Below are 22949 nucleotides of genomic sequence, written 5' to 3'. Positions count from 1 at the left end.
CAAACACACACACAAACATGCTCAACAAGAATGCATTTATTCTGCATTACACTGATCAAAAGTGACAGTAAATACATTTATAAAGTTACAAAGATTTCTATTTCAAATACCTGTTTTAATTTTGAACCTTCAATTCATCAAAAACATCTTGAAATTATAATAGTTTTCACATCATGTGACACATGATTCAATGAAAAACCTATTAAGTCATTATTTAATTGTAAATTATTATTACAATGGCCCTTTTCAAAATAAAAGGTATCTTCTCAATCTTTTTTAATCAAACAACTTAATTATAAGACCATAAAGACTGGAGTGAAATGAATTTCCTTCTGCCCGCAATGTTCTACTGAGCATGCATAATTGAACACAGGCTTGACCCCATGAATGAGATCTTTGGCATGGACTGATGACCCTGCAGGTAACAACATCCTCTTAAGCCCTACATTACACAGCTAAACGCAGCTCACTATGTGGTTTACTACCTTTTTGAGGAATACAGTGGGAAAAGTTCCATCAGCTAAAAGCTATGTAAATAAAATGCTCATATTTCCTAAAGTAACAGAAAGAATGCCCTTGATCAGCCATTGCTGAACAATATAACATCCAGAACAAAGAGAGATATCTTTCCTCAAAGAATTGAGTTATCAATGGAGCCAATAATAGGAAAACGAGGCTTCATACATCATCAGAGAATGTACAATATGAAAAATTAGCATTAGAATATCATAGATGAGTGTATGCAATTAAACTGACAGCAACTAGTCACCTGTGACGTCTAAATATATTGAGATGAATGTGCTATATTTGACTATAAATCTGGACTTAGAAAAATGGGAGATAAAGACCATCTGAAAGAGAAAATTGTTAGTGACAGATCTGTATCTTTGTCTCATATAACTCTCAGAGCTCCAGGGCCTTTTGTTTAAAGCTGTTACAGTGTCATAATAAGAAATCAGAGTCCCATTTCAGCATCAAAGCTTTGAGATTCAGCCAGCGTTATATATGTAATCTTAGTGCATGACATGCATTAAAGGAACAGTTCACCCACAAATGAAAATGTACTCAGGCCATCCAAGATGCAAAAGAGTTTGTCTGCATCAGAACAGATTTGGAGAAATTTGTCATTACATCACTTGCTCACCAATGGATCCTCTGCAGTGAATGTGTACCGTCAGAATGAGAGTTCAAACAGCTGATTAAAACCTCACAGTAATCCACATGACTCCAATCTATCAGTTAAGGATTTGTGAAGTGAAAAGCTACATGATTGTAAAAAAAAAAAAACATCAATAAAAGGTGTTTGAACTTTAAACGGTTACGTCTGGTGAAATACCAGTCCATAATTCAGAATAATGTTTCCTTGACTTAGAAAGTCCATCCCCATGTATCCTCTTACATCAAAACCACCAACATATTTGCCTAAAACATGTTTTGGAGTGTTTTTGCTTGTAGGCAGTGCTTGATCTGTACATATTTCTCTGCAGATTCAGATGAGTCAGCTTTTTCACAGAATTTTGATCTACATGACCAGTTTTCACTCTCTTTGTCCCTTAGAATTGTACTGGCTGATATATTAATATGTATATTTCTATATGAAAATGACCCTGTTATGATTGGTTATCATCTGGATTCTGAACTAGGAAGGAAGCTTTGGGTTTTAATGACATGTACTGCACCTTTCTATTACCAGCAGAGTTTAAAGTCTAGACTCTTACCTGGGATAACAATTGCTTGTTGTCATCTTCTAAAATCCGGACTTTAGTCTCAAGTTGGCGGATGTAGCTTGAAGATGAATCTGCACAAAGAGTAGAGGGGAAAAAGAGAAAATTAATTAGAAAATTTGGAAACTGGCATTTTTATATATAGAACATCACCTGAACTATAATTTAAAAGTTTGGGTCAGTAAAAATTTTTTATGCGTTTGAAAAAAGTCATGCTGTATTTATTTGATAAAAAACACAGTAAAACATTAATGTGAATTGTGAAAATTGTGAAATTACACTACAACTTGAAATAATTCTAAATAATTCTAATGTTGATTTGGTGCTCAAGAAGCTTATTATTCTTATTGTTCTTATTATTGTCATTGCTGCTTAATATTTTTGTGGAATTTCAGAACGAATAGAAAGTTCAAAAGAAAATTTATCTGAAAAAGAAGTTTTAAAAAATTTAATATCCTTTACTTTTGCTTCTGATCAATTTCATGCATACTTGAGAAATAAAAGTATTCATTGCGTTAAAAAAAAAACTTTTTGGACAGTAGTGTGTGTGTATATATATATATATATATATATATATATATATATATATATATATATATATACATACATATATATATATATATATATATATATATATATATATATATATACATATATATATATATATATATATATATATATATATATATATATACATATATATATATATGATACTGATATACTGCTGATCATCTTGACTCTATTAACTTTCCTGATCACATTCCTCTAAATTGCAATTCAATCCTTTGCGATCAGGACAGTTAATAGAGTCAAGATGATCAGGAGTTCTGTGTTGCCCCTATTTTTTCAGCCTGTGTGATTTTTTTTGGCCTTACTCAAGTTTCTCCAAACATAATTTCTTATGTTATGAAAACCATTTTACTGTGAAAACTCCCTAAAAGTGATTTAGTAATCCCGGAATCTGAGTCATGTTGAAATAGTGCTGCTTTCTATTAGGCACTGACATACAATACCATATCCCAGAATGCACTGCGGTAAATAGAAGACATCTGTCAAAGCAAAAGAAAGACGCTGAAAGACGAACGTTTTGCACAGTTCACATCCTACATGATCACATAAAGGCTTATACTTTAAAAAGCTCATTTAGACAAAGCAGACATCTCAAATCAGGAAATCTACACTGCCTTTGACACACACAAGCTGCTTTCATTTAAGCCATCTGACATCTGTCTCCAACAGAATCAGACGTCAAAGAAACTAGAAGCAAGGGTAAACAAACTGATTTCATGTCTGTGAAGTAAAACCCAATGAATCAGGATTAAAAATCTTTTAAATAAAAGATTTTAAGATAAAAATCTTGTGTGTATGCTGCATTCCCAGCATGCCTTTCATGACCTTTGATGGAGGGCCTGCCGGCCTGAGTAGATGCAAACAGGAGCATGTCTGTCTCATAATTTTATGTTGAAAATCCTCAAATATCCCTTGCATACTCAAAACCCTCCTGAAAGAGACCAAGAGGTGCTTAGTTATCTAAACATACTAAAATATCTAAATCCAAAGATGTATTGTATGCAGTCATCTGGCCAATATCTAAGTAAGGATTGTGTGATTGGACAGATAAAGGTAACGGAGGTCTTCAATGACAGCAGAATGAATCATCAAGGAATTTCTTGCTTTCATTTACTCTGAAAGACCAAGGGGCCCTTTGGTGACAGAATAGGGACCTCCTGTTTAATACTGTATACAAATGAGTTTTGTATTTTAAGCCTGGCCTAAAATAACGTTTTATATAGTATCATATTAAATTATTTACATTGCACAACAATTAAAATAATACAATTTAATAATGAAACATTTATCCTTTACCATTTTTATTTCTGAAACATTTATTGGTTGAAGTTACCTAAAATTTTATTCTGTTTTATTTAAAATTCTATTTTATACACTACATATTAAAAGTTTGGAGTCTGTAAGATTTTAAAGCCTTTAAAGAAATTAACAAGGATGCATTAAACTGATCAAAAATGATAGTAAAAACATTTAAAATATTACACAAATGTTTTATTTCAAATAAATGCTGTTTTGAAATTTCTATTCATCAAAGAATATGAAAACTATATTACATTTCCACAAAAAAAAAAATTAAGCTTTTTTTTTTAACAAGAAAGTTTCTTGAGCACCAAATCAGTAAATTAGAATGATATTTTAAATTGTACAAATATTTAGCAAATTACTATTTTGTGTATTTCTGATCAAATTAATGATCAGAAATACACAAAATGAGCATGAGAGACAGACTACAAACTTCTGAACGGTACTATATTTTCACAAAAATTAGTTTGAGATTGTCGCACATGTTTCTGCTCACACTATCACTGATACGCTTCATAAAGATGTTAACAACATCAGTCAAGGATGGGCCGCCGACCGTTTGAAATGAGATTCAAAGGTTAGTCTCTTATGCCCTTTGAACCCAGAACTAATAAACCAATCCTCATTTTCCAATCAATCATCTTATGCTTTTCCGGCCATTTTGTATGTTTCATCACAGTGAAATCAATGATCAAGACCGTTATCACCACCAGGTGTCACTGCAGCCTCTTGATACTCTTACAGTATCTGATGATCCCTTAATGAGGAGCACCAAACCAATCACTGCATTTGTTTTTAATTAATCTCTAACAATAATACATGCATGAAGATGGTGATTTGAAAGGTAATTTGATTTAAATAACTCTGGGATGGACACATGTTTATGTGCGGCCTACCAGAGCCATAGTGGTAGGCAGAGGTCCTGCTTCGTTAATCCTCTTTGCCAATCCTTGTGACCCTATAATCTAACTACAGTACATCTGATCACCTGACACACAGCCAAGCTGATTAGCGAGGCTGTCTACAAATCCTGACCGGTTCTGCCATGTACATAACCCCCGCCTCAACCCACCTCTGGCGTTCCCCACCGCTGACTGGAGCGGCGTTCCATTCACAGCCAGAGAGTCTTTTATCTCTGCAGGGCTGCAATGCAGCAGGAGCTCTTTGAACATGCGAGAAAAATAGTTTTCTACACCTCTCTGTAATGTTTTGTTGGGTAACCCACAGAAATGAGGTATACGCCCAGATCTGAATACAGCCATTATCCGCGTAGAGAATTAATAGAGAACTGCACAAGCTTTCAATTGTTGACAGTGGAAAAACGAAGGGGATTATGAAAGGAACTTAAACACATACGTAGTCACATTCAAAAAGGACAAAAATAAACTCCCCCGGGTTATCAGACGAGCGACAGGATGGTCGTGAGAGCATCGCCCACCTCTAGCAACCTCTGCTCAATTAGACATTCTCTGCTGCACAGCGTCTGCCTCTATGCGCACAAGCGCTGTAGGCTCTTCAACAGAGCACGCAACTTAACATTCAACTCTAACAAGCTGTCCTACTGTGCCTTTACAGAAACCAAGAGAAACACGTGTTCACGGTAATGCCAGATCTACAGTATCTGCTATCGTGCTGGCAACATCTCAGGGTGCGCTTGACTTAATTGAAGAGACACTGTGATGTGGAATAGCCTCAGAGAAAGTCTCCCTCTGTCTTCTCTGATCCTGTCATAGTAGTGACCCACTTGTAATGCCATGTTTTTAGTCTTTCTGTCGAGTCTGTCTGCTTGAGATGTGGTCAGTGTTTTTAGCATTAATGAGAATTCAATTAAAACTTTTTCTGTTAATTGAAAATAAAAATGAAACTAAGAATAACTGAAAAAAAAAATCAAAACTAAAAAAAAAAAAATTACTCAGAAATAATTTTTTTCAGTTTTAGATTTCAGCACTTTTTGAAATAAAATAGGCTAAAATAATCAAACATTTAAAATAAAATTAAATTAAATTAAAAATAACAACCCACCTGAAAAATGTAACCCTCTGGTGCTCTACGGTCTTTTTTTTTTTTTTTGGTTCATTTGTTTGTTTGTTTAACTTAATCAGAATGGTACAAAACTTGGTAAAAGTTTTGCCACTAAAAATGTAAACAAACAAATACGAATGAGAAACAAATTTCATCTAGTGGAACTGTTTGGTACTGCGCCCAAACAAAATATTACTGAAAGCTAATTTTTTAAATGTCAACCTCATATTTGGAACACAAATTGTCTCAAAGTTTCAGACTAAAACATGTTTTGGAAAATATATATTTCATATAAATTAGAAAATATTATTTTTGTGCATTTTCCAACATTTTTCATCTGCCAAGTGTCTTCTTTAAAAATACACCAAACCTAAGTCTGTGCTAGACCCCTAGAAATGCAAAACAGTAAATAAATAAAAAATATATAGTACATTAATTTAACTCAAATTGAAAGTAATTAAATAAATCATTAGGTCATTTTGACCGCAACATGAGGAGCACCAGAGGGTTAAAACTGTTAAACACTTTGAAATGATACTAAGACACAAAATCTTTTGGCAGCCCTAAAATACGTAAATACAAAATAACAGAAACATAAATTGAATCTAGAAGAGTCTATAAAAACGAACCTAAAACTAACAATGAAATAACGAAAACTAATAAAACTAAACTAAATTAAAAAGGCCACTTAAATTTAAATTGGGAAATAAAACAGAAAAATTTATTTAAATATAAAATAACTCAGGCCATGTCAGGTGTTTCAGCTAGAGTCACATTAAAGTGATAAAAAGGTCAAGGAATAGTGGATAGCAGTTAGGATGCTCATATGAGAATTTTGAATTTGGCTTGACATATCTGTACCCTTAACTTTTATCCATAATTTCCTGTTCTCTCCCAACTATAAATCAATAAAAGTGACAAAAACATTCACAGCTGTGGCTCAGGACAAGGAACCCAGGTTCAAGTCAAACCTGGGTCACACTCCCTGTCTACACTAAACCTTCCCATCAAAATAAGTCAAAAAGTCCAAAAAATAAATCTAGATAACTGTCCAAAAACAGTTGGATATTGTAGTCAGCTCCATTCTGCAGGCTTCACCCTATCCATTTGTTAGCAGCCAATAAATTCTCACAAGAGTTTCCACAGAATGAATGTTACCATATAGACATTACTAATAAGGCCAAGAAATAGAAAAAAAAAAAAAAGCATACATTCTTTACAGGTTGGACAAACATTAGCTTGCGATGACCGAATGGACCTCAGAGGCAAATAACTCTGAGGACTTTGATCTCCAGCACACATTGGTTACATAACTTACATAATCTTAGTCTTGTGATGTCTGGAAACACTGAAGATATTACAGTAAGGGTGTGGACGAGACATTTTCAGTGCTAACTTTTGCAGTTTTTGATTTGCACACAGCCACCCAAGCAGGTTGACTGCTGGAATCAATAAAAAGCTCATTAGCTTTCCACATTCGACTCATACATAAAGTAACACGCTACAAAAACAACTGTACACCCCTCCAACCATCGTGGTGAACAAGTCCCAGAGCAGCACGGGGAAATAAGCTTTGGTAGGACGGAGGCCCAGGAATGATTTCAATTACTGCAAGATGTGGAAGTGGGGCTAGCCAAACAGTGAGGCATTGTTCCACAGCACTGTGGTCCATCTCATTTCCCCATGAAACCTGAAGCGGGTTGATATTCAAAGAGGTCTGGATACAGTAACCCTGCAACCAGAACATTGATCCCCTCTAGCAGGAACTTAATACATTTCTCAGGTAACAACTGCTACAAAGTTTCTCATAATAATGTTAAGCATCGAATATATGAAATTATCCAAATGAGAGATGACTTGAATATTTTTAAAATATGAATCCAAAAATGTCTAGACACTGTTCTGAACGGTATTTTGAGTAACAATTTATATAAATATAAAATAGAAATAAAAATAACATTATATAAAATAACATTATATATTTTTAAAACTGATTTTTATAACTCAAATGAACGAATTAAAACCAGGCAAAATTTTGGTTTAATTTTAAGTTTATGATACAAGGCATTAAATCTAAAAACAAACAAACAAATAAACAAACAAAAATTAAAACTGTATAACCCACCTGCATTATGAAAATGCCAATAAATAGCAATAACAGAAGAAAATCAAAGCTGTTGAGTATTTTTAAATAACAATTTATATAAATCTAAAGTAAAAAATAAATAAATCTAAAATATATAAATGTTTTAAAAACTATTATTGCATAATATATAAAATATCATATATACAATATAAAATATCTTATATCCTATAATTGTACAAATACTTTTGGTAGCTGATGTGTGTGTTCCTTAAAATGACAATCTGACAGTTTGCAGACATCTTGGAATCAGTTACATAAAATAATATTGCTATCTCACGTTCCCTACAGTGACTAGATAAGAGTTCAGCATTATTCAGAGATACAGTGTCCCTGCAGGTCCAACAAACTACTGATGACTCATGTCCGCCCCATCAGAAATGATCCAACCATAAACGACACACGATTCTGCAAAAACACTATTCAAAGGGCTCACAATAAAAAATATAACCTTTCTCTCATCAGTGAGGCCGACCAAATTACAGCAAAGTCAAGAGCGACTCACTCTTTAAAGCAACTGCCAATGACAAGTATAGAATTAAACAGTCTGCTTCCTTTGCACCGATAGGCAGAAAGCTCTAGCGCAGGTATCCAGTTCAGATTGCGCAAGCTCAGCAGGGAGTGCAGCTCACACATTAACAATCATGAGATGTGCTGATTTTACTCATTAACTGTGTTATGAAACAGGTTCCTGTCCTGGCCCTGTGGGCATGTCTGCAGCACTGCTGTCAGGGCAAATACAGAGACTGTTCTGACCTGAGCTGAAATGACAGCGATGAAACTACAGGGCATTAAATGTACAGTGGAGGCATGTCCAGACTAATACTCATGCCAAAGCACATTGTATCACTCACTGTCTCACTCGCCGACAAATATTATGTAAGTTTTCATGCAGACTGTCATCTGCCTGGTTACTAAAATAATATGCGCTCTGTTTCAAAGCTGCCTACCGAGGCATTATAGATGTGATACTTATTTTGAAGCTTATTTTTGAAGCTTATTTTAGCTTATTCTTATGTGATACTTATTTTTTAAATTCTGAAGCATATACTCTCCAGAATGCATTGAGACAACTTAAGCGAAAACAACAACAACACAACAACAACAAAACATCAACAAAACAGGTCAGTAAGATTTTTATTTATTTATTTATTTAGATTTAGATTATTTAGATTATACTTTTATTCAGCAAGGGAAGGAAAGACATGTATAATGTTGAAAAAGATTTCTATTTCAAATAAACTGTTCTTTTTTCTTTTTTGTTCATATATATATATGGTTTCCACAAAAATATTAAGCAACACAAATGTTAATTAATAACATTAATAATAAGAAACGTTTCTTAAACACCAAATCAGCATATTAGAATGATTTCTGAAGGATCATGTGATACTGAAGACTGGAGTAATGGCTGCTCAAAATTCAGCTTTGCATTACAGAAACAATTTACACTTTTAATTATATAAAAACAAAAAGCAGGTATTTTAAATGGTAATAATATCTTACAATATTACTATTTTTATATTATTTTTAATAATATTATTTTTTCAAATAAATGCAGCCTTGATGAAGATATGAATGGTAGTATGTTTATATTATATAGTTTTTTTATAATATAATATATATTTTTCAACATCAAAAACATCAATAAAAAATGATATTTTACTCAGTGTTTTGGTGTGCTATGTAATTTTATGCTTACAATTTAGCTTTTGCATTTACTTAGCAACATGGTAATATTAGCTTCTACTGGATCAATTGTCTAATTCATGTTAGGTCCACTAATTATACTGTAAGGTTTCATTTTGGATAGTGAGCTGCCTTGCTCTCTATGGCCTATATAGGCAGCTTTTTGAAACAGTGCCAAAGTGTTCTTCCTTGTACAATTCCAAAAGAGTAGATTTTAAATATCTGAGATGTCACTGAAGATTTAAGGTCACATATCACTATCAAGACAATTCCAGGAAGAAGGAAATAACAGATGGGAAAGTAAACATCAAAACTGCCTTATTCATCTAAAACCATTGTGATTAATTCATACTGTCTTCATTCACATAAACCGTCTTCAAAACAATAGCTCTATGTCAAGCCACAAATATATAAAATACCATTCTGACAATGACATATCATGCTGAAGGAAACACCAGAAGGTTTCATGTGCTGCAGAGCGCAGCATGTGTCAGTGACGGAGCGTGTGTTTACATGACGCAGCCCACGGGCATATCTGAATGTCAACAAATGCTTTTCCTGTATCCTCTATGGGGTCCGCAGCCGAAACAGCCAGAGGCAGAGAAAAGTGTATAGGGAAAGAAAAAGAGAGAAGGAGACAGACTGAGGAGAAAGAACGGGGAGGGAAAGAGAGGAAGAGCATGCAGTGTGCCCTTGTGCACGCAGCCTCGTGCAGAAACGCCACTGTCACTATCAATCAGAGCAGGGGTGTAATAAGGCGGCAAGGACGTGAGTCAGTTGTGCCCCCTGCCACTTACAGAAACATCATCCACACTGCCTTGGCAACCAGAACACGACCCTCATGAGTAAGACACATCCCACGATGCTCAGTTGCGAACCAAAATGCAGCAGTGTCACACGACAGCCCACGCATATGAACGAGTACAAGTACCCTACATTCACTCAAAAAAAAAAAAAAAAAAAAAAAGCTGTCACTGGGACAGTACCCTGTCAAACAGTACACCTTTGTACCATATTTACCTCTAAAATGTGTATTTCAGTAGCCTGAAGTTACATATTTGCACTGAAATTACACATTTTAGTACCTTAATTATACATATTAGTATCTTCTAAAAGGATATTGCTCCTCTGACTTTTTTTATACCTTTTTTTCTGAGAGTGTACCTAAGCAGTGGAATCTTCCTGTGCCTGTTGAGGTCCATTTGAACAAACTGCTAGTGCAAAATATTTGTTTTACAAATTGTGCAGCATAAATTATACCTCAAATCATGCAGCTTGTTGAGGAGAGATGATCAGATTTGTGAATATTCACCTTTTTGACAATAAGATGAAGCTGTATCTAGTGGACAAAATATCATTTCTATCATGACAACTCTCTGAAGATTTTAGTATGGTAATTGATATGACAATGTTAATGCATTTGGTCTTGGCAGAATAGATCTGCTACACTGCTGCTGCTGAATTGCTGCTGCTGTTGGTTATTGCTGTTGTTTTAGATTACTGCTACAGCAAAGCAAGTACAGGAACTTGCTACTGCCAAGACATACAAGATTCAATGTGGTGAGTATTTAAGACATACTGCTGCTGCACAAATAGTATATATAATAATTCATAGCAGATCAATACAGGTGGAGCTGGGGAAGGTGGAGGGTTTCAGAGGAACTCTAAAAGCACACTGTGACCAGCCATTTAAATGTAAAGCAATTTAAAGCAGTCAAAAAAAAGACATTTGTGCTGTTTTCGGTACCCTTATATAAAACATCCTAATAGATCGGAAAGTTGTCACAGCAAAGTCGTAATTACTATTATTGGGAAATTCTGAACTTTTCTATAAGCCTCAGAGTTGGGGCGTGTTGGTGAACAAAAAATGGCGGAATCAATAGATGCAGCATCTGTATTGAGAGTACATTTTGTTTAAATTATATATTTTTTTTTATTTACAATAAAATCTAAATTGTGTGTACAAACTATGATAGCACTGTACAATTACAGTATGTGTATGAATTGAATAAAATTACACCCGATGCACATTCTTTATTCATGCATTTATAAAGAAGTGGTTAAAAAATATCTCAAATAAATAACTTTTTTTTTTTAGAAGGTACATCTCCCACCTTCTCCAACCAAAGGAAGAAGTGAGCACACCAATAATGGGGGACCACTAAATGAGTCTCTTCTAAAATGAACACTTCACCCAAAAATAACTTAATTATTCTCAAATAAATCATTCTCATGTTGTTTCACACCTGTATGCTATTTATTTTTTTCTGTTAAACACAAAAGTGACATTTTGAATCAATCTTGTGTAGCTATTTAACAGTTCTCTAGCTATTTAAGCTCCAAAAAGGACCAAAAACATAAAAGTCAAAAAGCCATATGATAATTTGTTTGAAACAGACTACACATTTAAGTCACTACTCTCTCCAAATGCCGTTATGGTGCACTTTTTGTTGTTGTTAGAAAAATTATATAAAATACTTTAAATATTCTCTTTTTGCATTCCCCATACAAAAAACAACAGCATATGGGTGAGTATAATAATAACAAAATTTTTTCATATTTGAATGTATTATTTTATACTTGAAATACCACTGTTAGAAAAATGCAAATCAATCTTCACAGTCCATTAAGAAAGCAGCTGAATATAACAGCCAGCAACACAATTAAGGCAAGAAACAATAATAATAATAACAGCTTTTTAAAGATTTCTTTTGCTGTTTGGCCCACTGCTGAGTGTCTAATTAATGAGTTTTTCACTCTGTCGGGGTACAGAATTCACTTTTTTAAACACAGCTACTAAGTCATTTTGGATGAACTATAGCCATTTTTGCCGACTGTGTGTTTTTTCAAGCAGGCTCTGAAAGCTGTAATCATCTTAGAGCAGAAATCTGTAGATTAGCAGAGGGGCATATGCTCGCTCTCCCACCACATTTCCCCCTGTCTGCTCTATTGCCCTCTATCCATTTTGAACTCGATGTTTGTCTTTTTAAAGAGGTGTAAATTGCCCAGGGGTCATCTGTTTGGTTTACTGAACTCATAAGAGTGAATCATGCTGTGTGTTCTCTCGGTGAAGAATGATTGCTCAGTGTGTGTTTTACTGCCAGGTAATTGTCACCACAAGTTTTGCCAGCGACGTTCGGAAATACACAGCAATAAATGTGCTCACGCCAGTGTCACATTATGGGCTTATCTGGTCATATGGTTATTTTATTGCTTATCTACAGGCTTTTAAAACGACACCAGGGAGTGGTAAAGCACTTAATGGCGGTGAAGGAAAAGCAGGAGCATGTCTCCAGGACAGCACTCTTCAATCAGTGAAAGACTGATAACACTTTCTGGTTCATTTGTCTCTCTAAAAAATGAAGGTCAAATTTAACAGTGCATTGTGGGATTGTACATTAAGGGATGCACATTTTGGCATGTGCAGTTTGTCATGCAGGTTTTCTATGCATATTTGCACACTCTGCACATACAGTACTGCATTCCTTAAGGAGTCTGTGAGGTAGTACATTATCAACTTTCTGCTTACAGTAACCAATGCATAGTGCTCATTTGTCTTGTCCATCATCACACAAAGGAAAAATGGTATACAAAGGTAAAGATAAAGGAACCATTTGTTTGCATAACTGCAAACAAAGCTGTGCATTTAAGGAACTATGCAATCATTTTGTTTGCTTGCCTTCAAATCAATCAATTAAATGACAAATAACCCTCAATTATCAACTACATCTGTCTGGACATATTACACGTGACCAAAAAAAACAATCTTAATACAGACTGAAATGACTAAACACACGCCCCTCTGAAAAATATGCAGAACATGAGCAAAGTTCAGCCCAACTAAACAGTGATATGTCTGATGAAATCTCTGGTTTTGCTTCTGGTCTGCAGTGCAGAGAGAAAAAAAGAAACCGAAGTTAGCGAGGAAAAAAAGATCTGGCAAATACATTATTATAGACTAAAAAAAATGGTTTTGCAACAAACAACAGAAAAAAATGGAATAACAACACACTCCAGAATGAAAATGCTTAAAAAAAAAATCTAAATGAAAATGATCCGAGCACATTTCTTCAGAATGCACAGGGCATTTCGTCAACATTAAAAGTCAACACAGGGGTTTGGGGTCTCCCAGCTTGCTGCAGACTTGGCTTGATTCAAAAAAATAGAGCAAGTGAATAAGCGGGTGCACTCCGAGAAACGTGTGGGAAGATAGACGGCATACCAAGGTATTTGATTAGAGAATGTATCCTAGCAACAAGCCCCAGTGTTTGACTAAAGGGCCTGCCAGTGCTTTAGTATTACACCTCCAGTCTCTGCCAAATGAGCTTTCTCTTCCTTCTTTCTCTCCCTCTCTGCTTTCTTAGCACATACACATGCATTCCAGCATGCACAGACTGCAGTGCAACTCCCTAGTACCAGAAGAGGAAACAGTATATATTCCAGTATTTTCTTATTCAAAATATTCTTTACCCGGAAAAACTCAGTCAGTTTGTGCATGATCTATATGCTGCTGGCACATGATCACTGTGTTGGATTTTTGCACATCTTATCATGGAGTGGGTAAGCACATGATTATTGGGCAAAACAGATCCACCCATAATGAAGGAGGGATCCTCAAAACACCATTACAGAATCACATGATATGGGATTTATTCCTCTATTGTATGCCTTAAGCATTTAATGTATTGGAAGTAGGGTGTGTGTTTTTAAGTTTGTTTCTTCATCAGAACAGATTTTAGAATTACAGAACCTTGCTCTCCAATGGATCCTCTGCAGTCAATGGGTGCCGTCAAAATGAGAGTCCAAACAGGTGAGACAAAAACACACAATATAAAAAAAAGGTAATCCACCCTGCACAAGAAACAAACATTCACAAGACTGCAAACACCAACACTCAACCAGTTAATAATCCACATGACTGCAGACCAACAATTAATGTTTTGTGATGCAAAAAAATTAAATAAATAAATAAATAATAATAACAAATAATAGTGCTTTCTCCAGTGATTTATTAAGTTTTTTTATATTTGACAAGTTGTCTAGTTTTGATCAGGGAATGATTATAGGCAAATTATCAGTCTAGTAGAGTTTTATAGTTGTATGTTTTGTTGGTTGGTATGTTTTTCATTGGAGGAAGCATTATTATGGAAGTATTTTGGCCAGATGCAATTGTTTGATTGTTTAATTGTTTAAAAAATGGATTCTTACAAACACATAATTTTTTTCTCCACAAGATATTAATAAATAGAACTAGAGTCATGTGGATTACTTGGGGATTATTGTGAAAATTTTATCACCTGTTTGAACCCTCCTTCTGATGGCACCCATTCACTGCAGATGATCCATTGGTGAGTGGCTGATGTAATGCTAAATTTATCCAAATCTGTTCTGATGAAGAATCAAACTCATATACTCAAACATAGTTTTTTTAATTGAATGTAAGTGGTCAATGATACCGGAAACAGTCAAGATGAGAGCTGTGACTATTGCAATCTAGGATCTTTTTTTTAAACCATATTTTGGGGGGAAACCTACATGCACTATAGAGGCAAGGTGACCTGTTTGTGTATACTACTTCCACTACAAACAAAAACCTGGTACAACAAAGGACAAGTATGTCATACAGGCAATGTATACATGTGCTGTTTTCTCTCCCATGAAGTCTGAAGTTTCCCCTTCAAGGTGATGATCTGTAATTCAATCTGGCATGTGAGAAATTACAGCTTCTTAACCAATGGAGGAACTTCAAAAAAATCACGCTATTTTAACTCTGTTGTACCATGTTTAGTCATGGAAATCAATGTTTGTTTAAAAGCATCCTCAAGGACAGGTGTGCTGAAGACAGTGATTTCCAAAATACACTTCACCTGGCAAAACTACAAAGATATCATCACTAAACATAAGACAGACCTGACAGTTTGAGGACACTGAAAAAACCCAGTCTTTCAAAAAGTACATTTAGTGGGTTTTTCAAGCTCCACTGCATATTTAACAGTGCTTTCTAACCCCCAACCCTAACAATTAAACTTCAGCGTGCAACTCGTTCAATCAAAGAAACCTCAAATAGTGTGACTTATCTCGGTGGCAGTCACACTATTGTGCAGAGTTCAAGCAGCACTCAAACTTTCTTCAAAAAAAAGGTTTAAATGTAGTTTATGGAACAATGTTTACACTATGAAGTGCAAGTAGTACCACTAAAATGCAGTGCTAAGGACAATTGCATGACTCACAAAATCCAGGAAAATTAAGTATTGAGTACTGGTTCGCGTCCTTCACTTGTTGCACAACAACGGCACATTTAAACCCATCGACAATTCATGAACATGCCACTGAAATATCTTCTAGAGCAAATACTCTGATAAACACTGATGTCAACCGGACTTTTGTTCTCACAAGTTTGTCTTTACAGAAGAGCGGAAGACAAGATTTTATTTTCCTTGATTTTTATTACACTGTGTCTCTAAGGTCTTCCCTCAGAGAGAGGTTGAGACTCATCTTCTTTTTAGATAGTATAAAACATAAAGGAAAATAAAAAATAAAGTACCCCCCTTTCCTTTCTCTAATAAAAGAGGCAGGTGTAGTGAAGAACAGAAAACAGAGATGCTCCAGAACTAGAAGACGCTCTCATGCCTGAGTGAGAATGACGTTATGGCTCTATTCACTTGTGGTCTTTGAAGGACTCTTTCCCCGTTTGTGCGCATGAAACAATACTGTCGGACAGATGGCTCAAGCGAACCGAGGGCGCCACAAACCTCGCACCCCTCTAGACAGAGGCAGGGGTGTCCGCCAGCCTCAATCCCCCTGTGTCTAGATTGGAGGGACAGCAGAGAAGGACAATAGTGAGAAAAAGATCCATCCCAAACACCTCCAGAGTGGTTCAGAACTGGTGATGTGATCTGCAAAATTGTCTGGATATCAACTGTGATTAGCAAAGAAAAGGCAACAGATTCTGATATTAAAACAAGCAGTGTGTAGAAAGATGCTATTAAATTAAACATCTGCTTTTCTGTACAAACAAAGTTGTTATTAAATGTCAAAAATGAATGAAGCAGGAACTAATAAAACTGCAACCCTGCATTACCCAATGAGACACAACATAGGTGTGTGCTGGAAGAAAACTCCACATAAGTCACTGGAATATCAAATTATTGGGAAACCATCATCCAAAGAAAAAAATTCAGCAATAAAAAGTCTAATCCGACCGGAATCATTTATGCTTGGCTAGTTTCCTCCAAGGAACCTGAGTCAACAAGATCTGTGCAATGGAGCTGAAAGCTGACCTTCTCTTTGACATCAACGAGTACTTTAGGAACCGGGCTGCACTCTGGAAAACTCTGACCCATTTCAGAGCTGCATGGAAAATTGGTCCCATTCAAGGAACATCAATTCACATATGCAAATGTTAATGCAAGATTTATGCGTTTGGATTACGTCACAATTTATGTGTCCACATATGGAAAACTCAATTGAAAATATTATTTGCGATTCCTTTTAAAAATTGTCTGGAATATCCTTCCATAAAGTCACAATAAAGGGATAATAAATAAATTGAAAAAAAAATAATTAAGTAGCTAAAAATAAGCCATTATTACCATTTTCTGAAAATTAAATGCCTATCTAAAGGCCAGTAGGAAATTCTGATTTAAAATCAATATTAATAGATTCTATTGACAGGCATATATATATATATATATATATATATATATATATATATATATATCTATATATATATATAATATATATATATATATATTTCTCTTCAGGTGTCTGAAAATAAATGTTGGCCTAAGCCTAATGGGGGGTAGAAATAAATCCAGTCTAAACATAATATAAACTATTTTTTCAGATAATTTGCATTCAAATGTATTTTTCACAGTACTGAATTTGTGTTTCTGTGATGAAAATATTATAGCTTACCTTTATATTTTAGAAAGGAGATCCATCATATTTTGGGGGTCAGCTGCATCAAAAACTTTGATAACCCATTCCTTAAAATAGACAGTTATCCCAAAAATGTAACTCAGTAATCATCTATTCAAACATGAATGAAGTTTCTTGAACTTGACAGCCAAACTGGCCAAATTCCAGTTTTGCTAAATGGTAAAGAGCTTCCTAGATATGGAGGGCAAGATGATTGCCAGATTGTCATCAGCTATCCCTCTAAATCCAATAAATATGAGAAAAACAGCCCCCCAGATCCTCACACAAACATCACATGCTGACTGCATCTCTTCATGTGGTCCAGATACCCAAACATACTTCTCAGTCATCTCACCCCAGGTGCCCTCCAGTCTCCAGGACCAACTATATCTCTGAATACAAACAGTGCTGCCCCCAGTCTAGCTCCAAAGGATCAATCAACCAGCTGATTAATTAGGCCTACTGTTTTGCTATATGGAGATCAGGCCAACCTACTACCCAGTGCTGCCACCGTCTCGTGACCCCCTTTCCATCTACTGCCATCATATTTTCTACAGGGTAAAAGAGAGGAGGGGACAGGAAAGTGAGGGACAGCAAAAAAGAAAGAACTGAGGTAGAATATTATACAAAACAAAACCAAGCTTTTTTGGTATGACTGGTTAAATTAATTCAATATGGGACATTCTTCGGCTTCAGTGGGCAGGACAATTTCAGGCTCGTGTAGGCATGTGTAAATTTATTTATTCAGTGGTGGACTTCATTACCTTACATCTGTTCAGCTCTCTGACAGGGTTAACCAGTTCACCGACCACAGCTGACTGCATTTCTTCTTTCTGAGCATCCAGAGTACAAGAGAATTTAACAGTTAAGCACTGATGCCCCACCCCTTCGGCAGTATTCACTCAGTAACAATGTGAAATTTCCACTATTGTTGTCATGTGGAATGTAGAAACTCTGGACAGACAACTTTGTAAATACACAAAAGTGGCGATATCTCAGAAAAAGAAAACTCATTTGGGATGCTTCATTTTTGTACTACGAAAGCATAGGATGGGCACAATAGCTAAACATTCAAAAGCATTATGGGAAAACAAACAACTAAAATCATCATTAAAGATTTAGTTCTCTCAGATTACAGTTTTAAACCAGTGTTATTTTTTTTTCTTCCATAGAATACAAAGATCTCAGATCTCATTTTTTCCCTCTATAGTTTAATCCTTACAAAGCCATAAGACTGCTTGCGTGAGAAAGACCTTTCATGACATCAAGTCCACCCGATGCACTTTTAACATCATGTTTGAATGTCTTAAACTATTGTAGAATGATGCAATGAAACCTACATTTCCATTAGGGCAAATGCTGTATACATCAACAGACTTCTGACATTTCTGACAAATGGCAATGTGCTCAAGACTGGAGTGTCACAGGAAGTTAGGTGTGATTACGTTCATTAAACTTGTGAATCTGATTAAGAAGTTTATGAGAGGATTCTCCACACCTAAAGATTATCAATGAGGTTCTGTGAGAGAAATAAGGCTCTTTTTCCACATTCCCAGCATATTATTAATTCACACCTAGACATGGTCAATTGGGACAGCCAATTACAAGCCCATAAAAACTTGCTTTAGCAAAACCACCTCGCGGGGACTTGCATACTTCATAAGATTATTATTTCCTTAATGAGGCAAAGACAAGCGGCAGGGAACAAGCAATAGCACCGTAAACTTCAGATTCAGCAGAACCAAGACCCCCTCCGACAAGTCTGAGCAGTTGGGGAGGCCCTTTCCATCACTGTTGTTTTTAAAAGAAACAATGCCTTGCATCAACAGCTCAAGACATCCTCAACCAGGATGCACATTGCAGAGTCACTCAAGTTGCCACTGGGTCTGATGCAAAAAAAACCTTTTAACTAGTATTGCTTTGATCTTTACTGTTTGGTTACCACCTGAAAGCATGACAAAACAAGAACCGACATGGGGTTTAAAAAGCGCAGCCCTGTAATCCAGTATTTGCCATTCCCAGGAGAAACAGTTGAATTATCTCACAGATTACTTGAGGGAATTCATGAGTTCCCATCATTGGTAAAGAACTGTGAGCTATCCAGCAAACTGAAATGTCAATGAATACTAAGACAACAATTCTAAATCCAATTCAAGTTCAATCAAAACACAAGAAACTCAGGGGCTTTTTTCAAAGGGGTGACCTCTCTAGAATGAAAGCTTTCACTCGTAAATTGGGAGCCGTTCCGTTTTATGACAAGCCAGACATCTGTACCTTTGAGTGGCGCGGCTCTAAAGGCATGATAGAGGGTCTTGAATGGGGCAACTGAAGGCCTTTTCACTCCAGCCGTGGGAAGAGTCAGGAAGGAGTGTTATCTGAACTCTGAAACAGAAATCTCGACCCCAGCCACTAAACCTTTCAGTTCATTGGTGGCTTGCTGGGGGGCCAGAGGCTTTTCAATGCAGGACAGAACCACTTTTACCCCTCAAAGAGACAGATACATGACCTCAAAGTGAGGTCTCAGGAGGGTTGTATCCAGAAAATGATTGTAAAAAATGTAATATTACACTTAAAGGGACAGTTCAACCAAAAGTAAAAATTATTTCATCATTAGCCTACTTACCATTATGCTTCTCCAAACCTGTATGACTTTAGCTTAAAACATAACAGAGGATATTTTTGAGAAGAAATGTCCCAGTTTTTTTTCCCCAATGGAAGTCAATGGAAACCAAAACTGTTCGGTTACCAACATTGTTCAAAACACCTTCTTTTATGTTCCACAGAAGAAAGTTGGGTGAACAGATATAAAAGGTGGAAACATTTTTTTTTAAAAAGAAAAATATACATCTTTTCAAACTATGTGGTAAATAAGTTTCACACAGTTTTCTGTTTTGATGCAAGTCACGCAGGAAAGAATAGGAATTCTTCAAGTTCTGTCTGTGTGGTATGGGGAGCAGGAATGTTCTTCTGGTGGGGATGGCAGTCCAAGCTGGTTGTTTTTGAGTTTTGTAAAACAAGGAGAGATGCAACCTGTGGCTCAGATTAATCATCAGGGGGTGAAGCCTGGGAAAGAAAACGCCGGCCAGCCTAATCTCCCTCCATGACTGAACACAAGCTTAAAAACAACGCTACTTACTAGTTCTAAGAATGCACTGCCAGTTCCCATTGACTATATTACAAAGGAAAACAGGGTTTTCAACATTTCTAAACATTTCTAAAGAAAATTAAAATTCTGATTGTCTATGCACTTGCCAACATGATGCAGGTTGTTGCTATGTGGTTGCTGTTTTCAGAGTAGTTTTAAAGCTTACAAAAACACAAATTATTATTAAAATTATTAAATTATAGATTTAAACCCTAATCTTAGGGGTTGCTTTGCAAACTGATTTATGGAATGTACGTGCAACAATAAATCAATCAAGATAATGGACAATTCAAATCACATGGAAAAGCAAGGTCACATGTATGACTATATGCAAGGCTATATGCAAGTCATATTATGAGGATTAAACAGTAACATAATTTATTTTTCACTCTGAAGTGGAAAAAGGCTTCCATTAAATTCTCAAGTAAACAACTTACACTAGACAGATTTGACCTTTTTGGATTTTCTTTAAATGACTTGTGCTCCATACAGCATTGGATGCTACTACTCTTAAAAATAAAGGTGCTTCATGATGCCATAAAATAATCTTAAATGGTCTAAATGGGTTGCATAAAGGTAAGAAAGAGATGCTTCTTTAAAGAACCTTTGACTAAATGGTTAATTTGTAGACCAAAAATGGTTCTTCTATGGCATCGCTGTGAAGAACCTTTAAGCACTGTTTATTTTTATGAGTGCATGGCATGTCAAGATGGGACAAAGGTTGGAGGTGGAGACAAACTAAGGATCACTGAATAATCAGATGAAAAGCCTGGTATGCGCTGGTCAGATGACAGGCATCTAAAGACAAGTGCAAGCAAAGGTCTCTATCTAAAAGTGCATGAAAGTCTGAAAATAAATAGCAGAAGCAAGAAAACCAATGTTCTATAACACTGAATAATAAAAAATATCAAATTTTTATAAAAAAAAAAATCATTTTGAATATCTACTCACATCAAAAAACACTTGTTTTGAGAATGTCTAAAACAGCCATAAAAAAAAAAGCATTCTTTATCAACGCCAGGGCTCTTCTAGCTGACACTATCAGCAGTAAATAACAGACATTTTTCTGCTACAGCTACGTGCCGCACTAGAGGTAAGCTTTGTCATCAATCTCCTGTCATGTGGTGGCGGGGGAACAAGTTAAGAACCCTACTGTTAGAGTGAAATTTTTGCTGATGGAATAGACCTGGCCTGCTGAGTGAGTGAATGTGTCTAATGTGCACTTTTATTGCAATACATTCATGTTCTTAGCAGATGCACAGATTCTACTCTTCTTTTATACCAAAAATAAACATGCAAGCTAGGCACATAAAACATAGCTTGTACCTACCAGATAGATTTTGAAACTTTGTATTAAATTGCATGGTAGCATTCCTCATTAATAAGGCATTTAAGATATAAACCTCTGCTAAACTTGAAAATTATACAAATATCAACCATCAGTTTCCTCTGAGTACAACACCACTGAGTCTGAGAGGCTGAAAAGGGGAAAGCAATATATAAGTAGCCGTGAATTAAAAGGAATAAAACCAAGCTGCACTGGGACATGTGATTCAAAAGGATGAAACTAAAAACAACGTAACCAGGAAATGTAGCTATATGACGTACAACCAATGTGATGCTATGATGCCAGATCATTTGGTATCAGACAGTCCATGCATGCAAATCAAAAGTAAACAATACACAAAGTACACGAAGTAATAGCACCTTCAGGCACTTGTGACAGATACACACCCTCTATAGCGTTACAGGTTAGTGGCATTAAAGACAGAACAGAAAGTAAAAAACAGAAAGGAAGAATCTATGTAATATACTCTGACTAAAACAAAGACAGCAATGTATGTATTTATCCACAAAAAAAATATATGTATTAGTTGAATTACACACTACCATTTGGGGGTCAGTAATTATTTTATTACCATGTATCACAACTTCCACAAAACATACTAAGCGCTGTTTTCATAAAAAACAATAGTATTCTTGAACACACCAAATCAAAATATTAGACTGATTTCTGAAGGAAAAACATTACAGTGAAGACTGGAGAACTTATAGACTGCTCTAATGATCAATGTACATATTTTTTTCTCAGCCATTTGTGAATGGAAATGTCTGTTACCACCGAATGAAGTATAAAGTATTGAAAGTATTGACAGAACTGGCCAAGAAGAGAGTATTAAACCCACATTAGACCTGACTTCATGGGCTGAAGCAATTAGTTAACCATGTGTTAATACTGTCACAAGGAAAACCTGAAGCCACAAACTGCCTGTATAATCAGTGGTTTCCCTAGAAACCAATAGAAGTCTCAATCTCTTGCATGTTACTCACTGGCAAAACGGTGAGCCTCCTTTTCTATATTTGGATGCCAATGCAACACATTGCATATAAAATGTTCAATGTTAAAAGGGCACCAGAAAAGTATTTTAGGCAT

The 22949-nt window shown here is 35.6% G+C and overlaps 1 protein-coding gene and 1 pseudogene across 3 annotated transcripts in view; both read right to left on the bottom strand.

Annotated features, from left to right (window-relative positions):
- LOC109108078 (B-cell lymphoma/leukemia 11B-like) overlaps positions 1 to 22949 on the bottom strand; it is a 392484-nt gene that overhangs the window by 101716 nt on the left and 267819 nt on the right. The gene's annotated exons all lie outside the window — the stretch shown is intronic.
- LOC109108978 overlaps positions 1 to 22949 on the bottom strand; it is a 34273-nt pseudogene that overhangs the window by 8095 nt on the left and 3229 nt on the right.

Source organism: Cyprinus carpio, chromosome B17, assembly GCF_018340385.1.
Source record: "Cyprinus carpio isolate SPL01 chromosome B17, ASM1834038v1, whole genome shotgun sequence".
Lineage (NCBI taxonomy): Eukaryota > Metazoa > Chordata > Actinopteri > Cypriniformes > Cyprinidae > Cyprinus > Cyprinus carpio.
This window is presented reverse-complemented; position numbering and strand designations above follow the sequence as displayed.